The following is a 12,878-nucleotide window of genomic DNA, read 5'->3' as shown; positions in this document are numbered from 1 at the left end:
CCATGGGATTGTAGGCTGGGACTCCCTAGATCTATGTCTAAAATCCATATATGAGAGAGTACATGCCATGTTTCTCTTTTTGTGACTGGGTTACCTCACTCAGGATGGTTTCTTCTAGTGCCATCCATTTGCCTGAAAATTTCAGGATTCCATTGTATTTTTTTTTCTGCTGAATAGTACTCCATTGTGTAAATATACCACATTTTCTCTATCCACTCTTCGGTTGAGAGACATCTAGGTTGATTCCAAGTTCTGGCTATTACAAATAATGCTGCTATGAACATAGTGAAACAGACATCCTTGTTGTATGAATGGGCATCATTTGGATATATGCCTAAGAGTGGAGTTGCTGGGTCTTGTGGTAGGTTTATTCCCATTTTCCTGAGGAATCTCCATACTGATTTCCAAAATGGCTGAACAAGTTGGCACTCCCACCAGCAGTGGAGGAGTGTTCCCCTTTCACCACAACCTCTCCAGCATAAATTGTCGTTGGTGTTTTTGATTTTAGCCATTCTGACAGGAGTAAGATGGTATCTCAGAGTTGTTTTGATTTGCATTTCCCAGATGGCTAAGGATGTTGAGCACTTTCTTAAGTGTCTCTGAGCCATTAAATTTATTTTTTTTTTTAATTTTATTCATATTGGTGTTTTGGCATAGTTGTCAGGTCCCCTGGAACTAGAGTTACAGACAGCTGTGAGCTGCCATGTGGGTGCTGGGAATTGAACCCAGGTCCTCCAGAAGAGCAGTTGGTACTCCCAACCCCTGAGTCATCTCTCCAGTCCCCTTAAATTTTTTTCATAGGTTCTTACAACTAAGAATCATTGAATTTCAGGGGATATTTTGAAGTTGGGTTTTCAAACAATGTTAGAATTGAGGATGGAAACTCATGGTTCCGATGTAGAGGGGTAGGAAATGAAACCCGAGAATACTGTGGCACTGACAGCTACTCTTAGGCTCTCAGCTTTCAGTTTTCAACTTATGAAAAATGGTCAATGGCAGAAGAAATGGTAGAACTTATTATCCTGATGCAGTTATTAAAACATTGTATTCATGGGTTGAATTTCCATAGGGTACTCAGTAAAATAAGCAAATTAGAAATAATGAAAAATAATTAGAATGAAATCAAAATATATTGTATGAAATTCTTAAAGAATGAATAAAATATTATATATGTACATGTGTGTGTGAACACAAGTGTCTATATTTTTTTTCTGTGCCTACGAGGCTATGCTATGCTCTTTGATTTCTCTGATACCAGTTTTCTTTTCCATGAAATTCAATGTTCAAATCATATTTTATTTAATGCTTATTGGCCTAAAAGTACTTGAGTACGTTTGCCCTATTATTCCCATGGGAGAAGGTGGGAAAGAGCACTGAATTATACCTAAAATTAGAATCCTGTGCTAGTCCACAGTAATCTAGACTGCTCAGCCTTTTGGTCCTACAGGTAATCAGAATTATGTAAAATTAATGACAGCAATAAAGTATTCTTGGTAACATCTATTGCAAGGTAAGCTGGTTTCTTGCCAAAAATGAGGTGTTCCAAGAACAAAAACAGAACATCAACATGAAAAGCTGCCCTGGAGATGGGGGAGGACCCTGCCTCCACTCTTCTTACTGGTTCTTGAATTTGGAGGAAATGGCTGGTCCTTCATCTTCTGCCTCAGTGAGCAAAGTGAGATCTCAATTCTCTTGGTTAAAAGGAGATGTCGCAAGACCTTGAGGTCCTCAAAGCAAGGAGGTAAGGTTTCTCTCCACCTCCCACATTGTTCTGCCTGAGAAGGCCAGCTCTCTTTCAATTTGCCATGTCTTTCATGTTCTCTGATTTCTAGACTTTCACAATGTTGTACCTTGACCAACGTGTATTTCCTCTCCATTTGTGGAACTCCATAGCCTCTTCAGACATTGAAATTCATGTCCTTCTGTTCAGAAAAATGTTTGGCTCCTTTATTTGTGGTCCTCCCTCTTCGAATTGTTTTCTGGGGGTGCTATTGTTTTCCTGAAGCCTTGTTGACAAGTTGTTGACCTTTGGTTTGATCCTTTTGGTTTCTTTTCTGTCTCATTTCCAATGCCTTTTCCCTCCTCACTTAACTAATGATCTTTTGCTCCTTCCACTGAATTTTTGTACTTTTATAACATCATTTTTACTTCCAACTCTGTTTTTGTCTAAATATTTTCCTTTATAAACTTAGTTGTATCTGTGGCTTTTCTCATAATTGTGACAAAACACCAAGTAAAAGCACCTCAGAAGAAGAAAATGGATTTATTTTGACTTGCAATTTGGTGTACATCTATCATGGTATCAGGAGTGTAAGGTGACTGGTTATAGTGTGTTCACAGTCAGGAAATAGAATGCTGGGCTCAGCTCTCCTAATTCAATCTAGGACTCCCCCTCATGGAGTGGTACTGTTCCCATTTAGAACAAGTCTTCTTCCCTCAGGTGAGTCAGTCTCAAAACTGGCTCACAGGCGTGCCCAACGGTTTGTCTCTGAGAGGATTCTGGAGCTTGACAAGCTGATAAACAGCATTAACCATCACCATAGGATTTCGTTACTGTTTTCTTATATCTAAATAGATCAACTTTTATTTTCTTAAGTCTTCATCTTTTGTTGATTGTCCTCCAGGTATTTTTCTGCTGGTCTAGGTGTCTGAATTTTGTTCTAGGGAAATTCCTCCACATGTTTAGTGTGATCTCCGTTTATCTTTTTTACCCATCAGGGTGACTAGCTCAGGGTGCATATCTAAACAAACTAGAACATTCAGTTTTAAAATTACTGTGTTCACATTCACTCATGGGGCGCACACAGAAGCTGGTAAGGGGATTTTTTAAAAATGTTTTTGCTTTGTTTTGTTTGTTTGCTTTATTTTTCAGTATCTTCACTTGAGGGCATAAGATGCTTCGTATTCCACATCAGCTTATGACTGTATGCCCTGAGAGGCAGGATTGCTCACATGGGCCCTCAGAGCCTCTTTTCTGGATAAACACTGCATCCTACTAGCTATGGTCCTGCCATTTTGTGAAGTTCATGTTTTGGCTAACCTGTGATAATTTTTGAAAACAAAACTCAATTGGTTTCTAGGACTGCGAAAATTCATTTCGAGATGCCTGCCTTCCTAGCTCTGTTGGCTACAGGGGCAATAGTAGTAGGTGTCCAGGAGAGGATTCTTAATCACCTAACATTCTGTAACTGAACACTCACTGATTGTCCCTGGCAAGGGCCAACAGCAGAAGGAAACTTTCTAATCTCCTTCCCACCTGCCTTCCCAAAGAAAACTGTAAGAAAAGACTCCATTCCACCACATAGGGCTGAACTCTCCCTAGAGTCGTTGATAGGCTATTATCCATCAGTAGTATCAATGACTATCCTAATAGATCTCTTTAAAAAAGACAGTCCAGTCTTTTATACTTGACTCCAAACCCAAAACCTTTCATCTTTTCACATCTCAATCTGTTAGAACAAGTCACGTGGGCTCCACGTGGCAGAGACACATACTCCTCCCTCAGGAAGGGGCATGGGAAATTCACTTATGAAAAATAGCAATGTCTACCATCTCACTCATGGTATAGAGTAAGGCACTGGAATGTGATGTGGGAGTTCTCAGCATAGTTGGTTCAAGGTGTTGATGTCTCTGTGTAGCCCAGTCTATCCTCCAACTTGTTGTCTACCTACCTTACCCTCAGGAGTAACTGAAAGTGCAGGTTTGTGTCAAAAATACCAGCTCCTAGGAGGGCTACTTACTGAAAGTGAGCTTCACTTTAAGGTGACTTGACTTAGCTGTTTACTGGCAATACCTCTGAGGTTTCAGGTTTCACAAATACTCTAGAGAAGACCCTGTAAGTACTGCAGAATGGGTACTCGAAACTGCCGTCTTATAATTCTGGAGTGTAAAAGCCCAAACTTTTGGTTTGGTTTTCAGTTTTTGTTCCGTTTTGTGTTAGGTTTTGGTTGAGGTCTTCCCCCCCACCCCCAAGTCCTCTCTCTGGGTTTTTACATGTCCACATACATCTGTGCCCTGATTACCCCTTCTCAGGAGAAAACCATGCTCCTTGCATTAGTGGTACCCATACAACATCACTTTAAAGCGCCCCTTTAAAGGCATATATATTAAAGACACACTTCCTTAATGGCTCATATCCTTCCCCAAAGATAACCTTAAGCGGTGCTGGGGATCAAACTAGGGACTTTGGACACGTTTTCCATCTGAAATATATCACCAGCCATGGGATTATTGACTGTAGAATGCAGCTCCATTGCAAAATCCAAGAGAATATCTGCTGTGGGACACAAGGAAAGACTGAAGACATTGACTTCTGTACTCGAGAAAAAGAGGATTTCAAGGTGGAAATTGTGGATTGTCCCAAGGCTTTGAAACCCAGTTCTACCCATGCCTATGTGTGAACTCGGAAAAAAAAAGCCATAATTGGCATTTAAAAGATCAAAAAGAAAATTGTGTGTAGCAATTTTCCTCAGTTTTGCAAAAATAATTTTAAAAATTAATTGAATAATAGTAATAAATGGTAACAAAGGTCAGTTTACAGTTAATTTTATTTTCATTGTATATTTATGGCTTTTCATGGTAGGAAGCTAGTTAATAAAGAGAATAAGTTATTTTTTCCTTGTTCTAAAATAAAATATATCAAGCTAAGGTCATTGGGTAGAGACACTATGGATGCTTTTTCTCCATTGGGTTTCTCCAAGATTTCCAGTTTGTTTGTTTTGTTGTGGTTTGTGTGTGTGGAGAGGGGGGAGGCTGCTTGCTTGTTTGTTTTAGTAATAGGTTTTAGTGTTCCAAGAAATAACTCCCAGGTTGAGAAATAGCCAAGGAAGTCAGGCAGGTGAAGAATAAACTGTCATCACACAGTTGGTACTCAAGGTTGGAAATCTACCAGATGTAACTCAGCTTTGTGATGTGAGGAGTACATTCCTGAAGTAAAACACAGAGTCCTAAATGTGCAGAGAACCAACCTTGATAGAAAACCCCCAAGGGCTGCAGTACCCTGTTGCTAAATGACCACTCGCAATATTTAGCCCTGAGGCAACAAGAAATGGAAAGTGGAAACTCTTGCTAAGGGGACTGATTACTAAGTTTGCATAAGTGACTGTTTAAGTACTAAATTGAAAGTGAAATCAAGGAATAAAAATGCAAATGTGCATAATAGACATCTGAGTAACAAATAACTAGAATATTCTACAGATTTCTGAGCATCATGTGTTGTTGTCTTGGGGATTTCCTAGTTGGCGGGTGTTTTCTTTAATTTTTTATTTTAATTTTAAATAGCTTGTTTTACATGTCAATCCCAGTTCCCTCTCCCTCTCCTCCTCCCTCACTCCCCCATCCCCCCCAGCCTCCCACCCTATTGCCAATTCCTTCCACATAGGGGATATCTAGAGTCTGTCATTTCACTCAGGGTAGGGTCCAGGCACTCCCCTAAGAGTCCAGGCTGAGAGAGCATCCCTCTTGTGCTATGGGCACACGATGTCTGTTTGTATTCCAGGGATAAACACTGATCCTCTGCTCAGGGCCCCATAGGTTGCCCAGGCCTCCTCACTGACACTCACATTGGGGGGGGTCGGGTCCAGATCAGTCCCATGCTGGCCTCCCCGCTGTCGGTCTGGGGTCCAAGAGCTCTTCCCTGTTCAGATCACCTGTCTCTGCTGGTTTTGCCAGCCCATTCTTTGCTAATTTGCTCATCACTCCTCTCTCTCTGCCACTGGGTTCCTTGGGTTCAGTTCAGTGCCTTTTAAACTTAATAGATGTCACTCCACATACCAACACAAATCCATATATAAAGACAATGTTGTTTGTTTTGGTTTTCGAGACAGGGCTTCTCTGTGTGGTCCTGGCTTTCCTGGATGCACTCTGTAGACCAAACTGTCCTTGAACTCTGAGATATACTTGCCTCTGCCTCTCTAGTGCTGGGATCAAAGGTGAGTGCCACCACTGCCCAGTTAAACATGATGTTAAATGAACACTCATTATCCTTTTGGGCCAAGGAGCTTCGAGTCTGTTGGACTCAAAAGTGCTCATCTTATCTAAGGCTGATAACACATAGGCAGACTCTCACCTCAGTTTATTTTACTCCTACTTTGCAGAAGAAGAAGAAGAAAGATGATCCATTCTGGACTCAGCTGTTCTAAAATATGTTTCCCAGGAAGTCTCACCTAAAGCTCAGTTGTTTGAAGTCATGAAAATATTCCTCTGAGTTCTGCTTTAAAACAAGAATATACATTTGGCTTGCAATTTTGATGTGTGAGAAAGCAGGTAACAAAAATAGTTTGCATGCTCTAAATTGTTACTAAAAGGGTATTTATAAAAACAAGAATTCAGGGCCTGGAGAAAGAGCTCAGGGGTTAAGAGTACATAGTGCTCTTGCAAAGAACCTGAATTTGTTTCTTAGCACCCAAAGTAGTTGGCTGACAACTACTGTGACTACAGCTCCAGGGGATCCAAAACCTTTGGCTTCCATAGACAGCAGCTCTCATGTGCACACATACCTACACATAATTAAAAACATATGTATGTTTTAATATATAATCACATATATGTCCATAATTACCTGAGAACAATGCAAACAAACTACTGTTTCCTTTGATTTCTATGTTTTCCCAGGCATTTAGTTAGTCATTATACAAAAACCACCAAGGTGGTGATTAATTCTCTATGAGAGAGATTTTCACTTTCCTATTCCTCTTTTTAGAAACTTTGCCAAATTTTATTTTATGAGTAAAATTATGAGGCTGGTCCTAGAGATCAACCTTATAGAAATAGATTTATTCAGGACATTTCAACAAATATAGTTTGAAATTATTGCAGGCATATGCCCCAAATTATCTCTATGCTCCAAAAAAGCTCAGGACCTATAAAAACAAGATGCCTTTTCAGCAGAAGTAGAAGAGCAAGCTGAGATTGACAGCTTGTGACTAGTCTTCAAGTATTGTGACATCCTTTATTGGACCAATCTGGCAACTGACAGGCAAATATTGCAAGCAGTTATTCTACTTTGCTGCTCATTCAGTTACATTTGAATACATTTGTTCTGGTCTTCAGTTTAGAGAGGGAAAAATGATGTATATTGTAAGTCTCAGGCTAAACAGACACACTGTGAACAAAATATTTTAGGGTGCTATTGTTTTTCCAAACTATACATGTCTTGCTTTTTTGTTGGCAAGAATAAATGGATTTTTACTATATCTATCTTGTAAAAATGAAAAATAACAATTAGTCATGACAGAAATTCATTAGCAACATGTGGACACTTCTCTAGAAGCTCTTTAGTTGCTGATGAATTTCTGTGAAGCCAAAAGAAAGTCAAGATAATATGGATGCCTTCCACATTACAAGACAAAACGAGTCATTATTCTGATTTCATGCTAACCATGTTCTGGGTGGTACTGTCTGGTCTAATGGAACAAAGTCTAACTAGGGAGGGAAATCAGAACTGAGAAGCCCAGAGGGCTAGCTGAGCCTCTTTAAACAGTTTTTCCTAGTTTTCTTGATCTTGAGATAAACAAAAAACCTAGTAAGGATTCTGGAAGTCAGCAGTTTTCATCATGTTCAAGGTTATCACAGCTTCCCATGCAGAACTGAAAAATTTGATGATCCTATGAAGAAGTATGGCTGTCATCACTGTGAGCATCATGTAGCTCTCTGGAATATCAGCTATCTGGTGGGAGCCTGAGTGGGGGCTGAGTGCTTTGGTTCCTCCATGGTGCACAAGAAAGGGCCCTTTATTGAATATAGTGTGCTACCCACATGTCTTTTCCTTTGTAGACTTTGCAATTAGAGATCCCTCTTCTATCCTACAAGGCGCTGTTAAAAGAATCTTCCTAAAGTACATATTTTCTGGTCAACACTTTGTTGTATTCATGGACTGACAATTATCAAAATCATCCAACAAGGAAGACCTAAGAAAGTCTTACCTGACTCCTTTATTAGATTAAAAAATTAAGCCCTAGAGAAATGAAATGACTTCCCCAAAACCACATGGCAGAGTTTTTCCATCAACCTTGAAGCTTAATGGCTTCAATGCCATCCTCAAGGACAGCTTGCCTCAGAGTCCCCAGTGCTCTTATTGCGAAGTGAGGATGTATTGTTTCTCAGGGTAACAGTGTGACTGAATGAGGACTGGGCTCACTATTGTTTGGTCCTAAGAGACTCCCATATCCTTTATCAACAGCACAAGAAAAGATCAAAACTCCAATGTGGAAGCATAGTTTCTCCTGAATGCATGTCACTTTCATATTGCTATGAAGTCAAAAGACCTAAAAGTTGAGCCATCTTAAGCTGGGACCACCAGGTCAGTACCTGTCCCACACAGGGCTAAATTAGCTTAAATCCACTTAATGGTTGTCTTTTGTGGAGGTGTGAAATGTGAAGTGACTGTCTGCATGGGAGATGGAGAGGTTGCCTTCTTTCTTTTCAAGTTTGGAGGAATTCCCTGATTTCTCGGAGGTTCCCAGACTCATGTGGAGATATGAAAAACCTAGCGACCAGGTTTAAACAAACAAGGAAAGGAGTATGAAATGTACTGTGTTAGTACCCTCACTTCCCAAAGTGGTTTGGATAAAAAACATCCTCCTTGGGCTCATGTATTTGATCACCTTGTCCCCAGCTGGTAGCACTTTTGTGGAAGGTTATGAGAGATTATGGAATATTTAAGAAATGAAGCTTTTATTAGAGGAAGTATGTCACTGGGAATGAATGGGCTTTGAGGTTTTGTAGCCTGGCCTCAAATCTTACTCTCTCTTTTATTTCCAGTGTTCATTTAAAATGTGATCTCCGTGCCTTCTGAATTCTGGGCCAGCTTCACATACCTGCTTCTGTGCCTTTCCTGCCCTGATGGACTTTATCCCTCGGGAAATGTAAGTCAAATAAATCCTGTGTTCCCAGTGTTGTTGTTGGCAAGAGTGTTCTTGTCACAGCAACAGAATGAAACTTGAACACTGTCAAATTCCAATGTCATGGTCACCAGGGTTTTGCTAGGTGGACCGGAGAACATAATAGTGAGATGAGGTGAAATAACACAGAGAATAACAAAAAAGCTGTTTCATCATTCTCTTTGCTAGTAACAAGTTGTGGAATATTACTTTAAGTATGTTAAAATGTGTTACATTTGTTTATGCTGCATTTGTTTAAAGATGTGTTGCTGCTTTACCTTGCCTGCCTAAGGTTCCTCATTGGTCTAATAAAAAGCTGATTGGCCAATAGATAGGCAGTAGAGGGATAGGCAGAGACAATAAATAGGAGAAGGAATCTAGGCAGGAGAGTGAGAAGAGAATGGGGGAGAAAGGGAGATACCCTGGACCAGCCAGGCAGCCACCAGCCAACCACACATGGAGTAAGATATACAGAATCAATGAAAGGTAAAAAGTCCTTAGGCAAAATATAGATGAAGAGAAACAGGTTAATTTAATTTATAAGAGCTAGTAGGACAGGCATAATCTAAAGCTGAGCATTTACAACTAATAATAAGTTTCCGTGTCATTATTTGAGAGCTGGTTGGTGGTCCAAAAGAAATCCTATTACATTTGGCACCCAACATGGGGTCAGTATTTCATCATAGGGACCCAGAAAGCATGGGGGGGGGGGAAAGAAATGAAAAAAAAACCAAATAAGCAAAAACTGGATATAGCTCCTTTAATAGGTTCTTCTGTGTAGCAAGTACTTGAGTAGTCAGCACATGAAATAGAAACAGCAAGCTAAGTAAAAACACCTGCCACTGTGCATGCAGCAGCTTCCGAGAGCCGGGGTGGCTAAATGAAGCTCCCAGTTAAACACAGCTCTCTGCCAGGCACAAAGCCACTTAGCAGCTTAAGGTTTGTCTCATGTGGTCAGCTAGACACACACAGTAAAGACACGTCCAGATGGAACAAACCTATAGACAGGTTACAGTGTGTTTAACAATGTGTTTAGGCTTAAGAAAGAAAAGAAAATGAGTATAGACAGTCATAGGGGAAAAGTAGTTTAAAAATAATAGTGAAGTATTTTTTAAAATACACAGTGAGCCTGGATCCTGTGAGGTGTTGTGTGACTTTGAACTTTTGAATGCTGATGAGCAAATGACAGCTGCTGAAAAACATGGGATTGTAAAAGGGATTGCTGAATTCAACCAGCTTAGATACTTTAGGGATGTCTTAACTTTAAAATGGAATTCAGAAAATGTATTGTATTGGGGAATATGTTATGCTTTTGTTTCCATAGGAAATGAAAGACTGTGGACTCCTTCAAGGTTAATAGAGATCAGGTTTGATTGGAAGAAACCTCCTGAAAAATCTTGGCTACAGACATAAAGAAATAAAATGGGAAAAACTACAAGACAGGTGACATATGTGTTCTTCCCTTTGCATGGGAACAGTTCTGAGACTGGACAACGGATGATACAACTAGGGTCCCCTGGGAATGACATAGCCCTAAGGCAACAGGAAACAGTCTAGAGAACAAAATGCCCACATTCCCAAGAGGTGGAATGGGTAGTTTTTGGTCATTTGGTGGATTAGGGATGTTTGTCATCATTTAGTGCAATATAGGAATATAGGATAAAAGGACAATTACTAACCTTAAGTATTTACTTTGGTATGGATTTTGGTGTATTGATACAAAGTTTTGTTACATTGTGTGTTTGTTTCTGCTCTTGTTTGGAGTTGTATGTTTATGCAGCTCATTTTAAAATGTAATCTATAACTAAGAAATAGATGCTACTAGTCATTTATAATAAATAAACTTGTAGTTATGTTAGGTATGTTTCAAGGTTAAATACAGATATATTTTAGATAGATCATCTTCAAACACTTCAGAGACCTACAGAATATGGCATGTAAGATGTTTAATAACCTAAGGCTTTTCATGACAGCGAGACACATCTGCTCCTGGCAGCAGCAATCTATTTCATAAAGAGATGATGGGCATTGAATCATCTCCCTGTGGAGCTTGCTTTCATTGTAGCAAGGCTAGCCACCTGGGCAAGAAATTGCCCTTGCCTTGACTGCTGACAGTATGCTGTACAAAGTGAACAAGCAAGACACAAAGGAAAAAGACTATCAAACTTTGCCAAAACAAGGTGAGACAGTCCTTCATAACTCCTGCTTTATATAAAAGTCTGCCAGATATTATAGGCCAAATATGGATACTTCAAAGTTGCAGAAAAACCTTGGGTATCTGTCCAGCAAGTCAAAGCCTCTGCCATTTCTACAGTTTTGGAAGTGGTCTGCACTGCACTTTATGTTTAGTCTGGTAATATTACATCCTTCTGGGGTCTTTGATGGAGTTGAAGACTAGATAATTATAGTTACAATTTTCCTTAGTTATGATAGAAGGTAAATTAGGTACAAAATTTTGAACTCATCAAGATGGGATAGATAATAGAGGAAATTCTTGGAATTTGCTAAATATAAATGAACTGGGTATTGTAAATGTAATTTTTACTTGATAACTGTTCTTATTGTATATAGTTTTACTATGTTAAGGTTAAAACCCTTCCCTTTTATTTAGGAATAAAGGGGGAAATGTTGTGCAGCATTACTTTAACTATGTAATGATGTGTTACATTTGTTTGTGCTACATCTCTTTAATGATGTAAAGATGTGTTATATTTGTTTACGCTACATTTGTTTAACTATGTAAAGGTGTGTTGATTTGTCTGCATAAGTACCTGGTTAGTCTAAAAAATGCTGAATGGCCAATAACTAGGCAGTAGAGGGATAGGTGGGGATAATGGGCAGAGAGAATAAATAGGAGGAGGAATCTAGGCTATGGAGAAGAAGAGAGAATGAGGGAGAAAGAAAGGGAGATGCCCAGGGCCAGACAGACAGACAGACAGATACAGAGTAGGACACACAGAATGAAAGAAAGGTAAAGAGCCCCAAGACAAAGCACAGAAGAGAAGAAACAGGTTAAATAAGTTAGAAAACTTAGTGGGACAAGCCTAAACTAAGACCAAGAATTTATGATTAATAATAAATCTCCATGTCATGATTTGGGGCCTGGTGGTTCAAGAACACCTGCTATAGTAATCCCGTAACAGTTTGTTCATTCATCTATCTGTATATCCACCATTACTTATTCTTGTTGTGTGTGGATATGCTGTGTGCCAGCAAAGTTTCAGAAATCAGTGATGACTTTAGCAATGCTTTAGTGACTGCCCACTAAGAGTCTGTTGAGGAGGCCTGGGCTACCTATGGGGTCCTGAGCAGTGGATCAGTGTTTATCCCTCAAATACTAACAGACATGGTGTGTCCATAACACAAAGAGGGTTGCTCTCTCTGCCTGGACTCTTAGGGAAGTGCCTGGACCCTACCCTGAATGAAATGATAGACTCTAGATATCCCCTATGCGGAAGGAATTGGCAATAGGGTGGGAGGATGGGGGAAATGTTTGGGGGGGTGAGGGAGGAGGGGAGGGTGAGGGAACTGGGATTGACATGTAAAACAATAAATTTTAAAAAAAGAATGGAAAAATAAAAAAAAGAGTCTGTTTGTGGCCAGCACTCCACTAATCATTTTCATTTCATCATGTTATCCATCCTCCCAGTGGCAGCATGACTGGGTTCCCTGATTAGTACCATTTCACAGTTGACAAGGTCATTGCCCACATCTAATAAAAAGGAGCTGTAAAAAGAGTTCTTAATTGGCCTAAGCAATAAAAACCCAGAGTCAGATATAGAGGAAAATTGTGAGAGATCAGAGAGAAGGAGCAAGCACATCCACACTTTACCTCCTTAGAGTCTCAGCAGACAAGAGAGTAAGTTCCCGTTTCTCCCTGTTTCAACCCAGCTTCTCATTTCCTGTCTGTCTATATAGACCTCCAGGCCTCTATGGTTAGCTAGTGGCAAGCTCTATTCTCTGACCTTCAGACAGACTTTGTTTGTACAAACGAGATAT

This window comes from Mesocricetus auratus, unplaced genomic scaffold, assembly GCF_017639785.1.
Source record: "Mesocricetus auratus isolate SY011 unplaced genomic scaffold, BCM_Maur_2.0 Super-Scaffold_100006, whole genome shotgun sequence".
Classification (NCBI taxonomy): domain Eukaryota; kingdom Metazoa; phylum Chordata; class Mammalia; order Rodentia; family Cricetidae; genus Mesocricetus; species Mesocricetus auratus.
The sequence above is the reverse complement of the archived record's forward strand: the minus strand, read 5'-3'. Positions refer to the sequence as shown.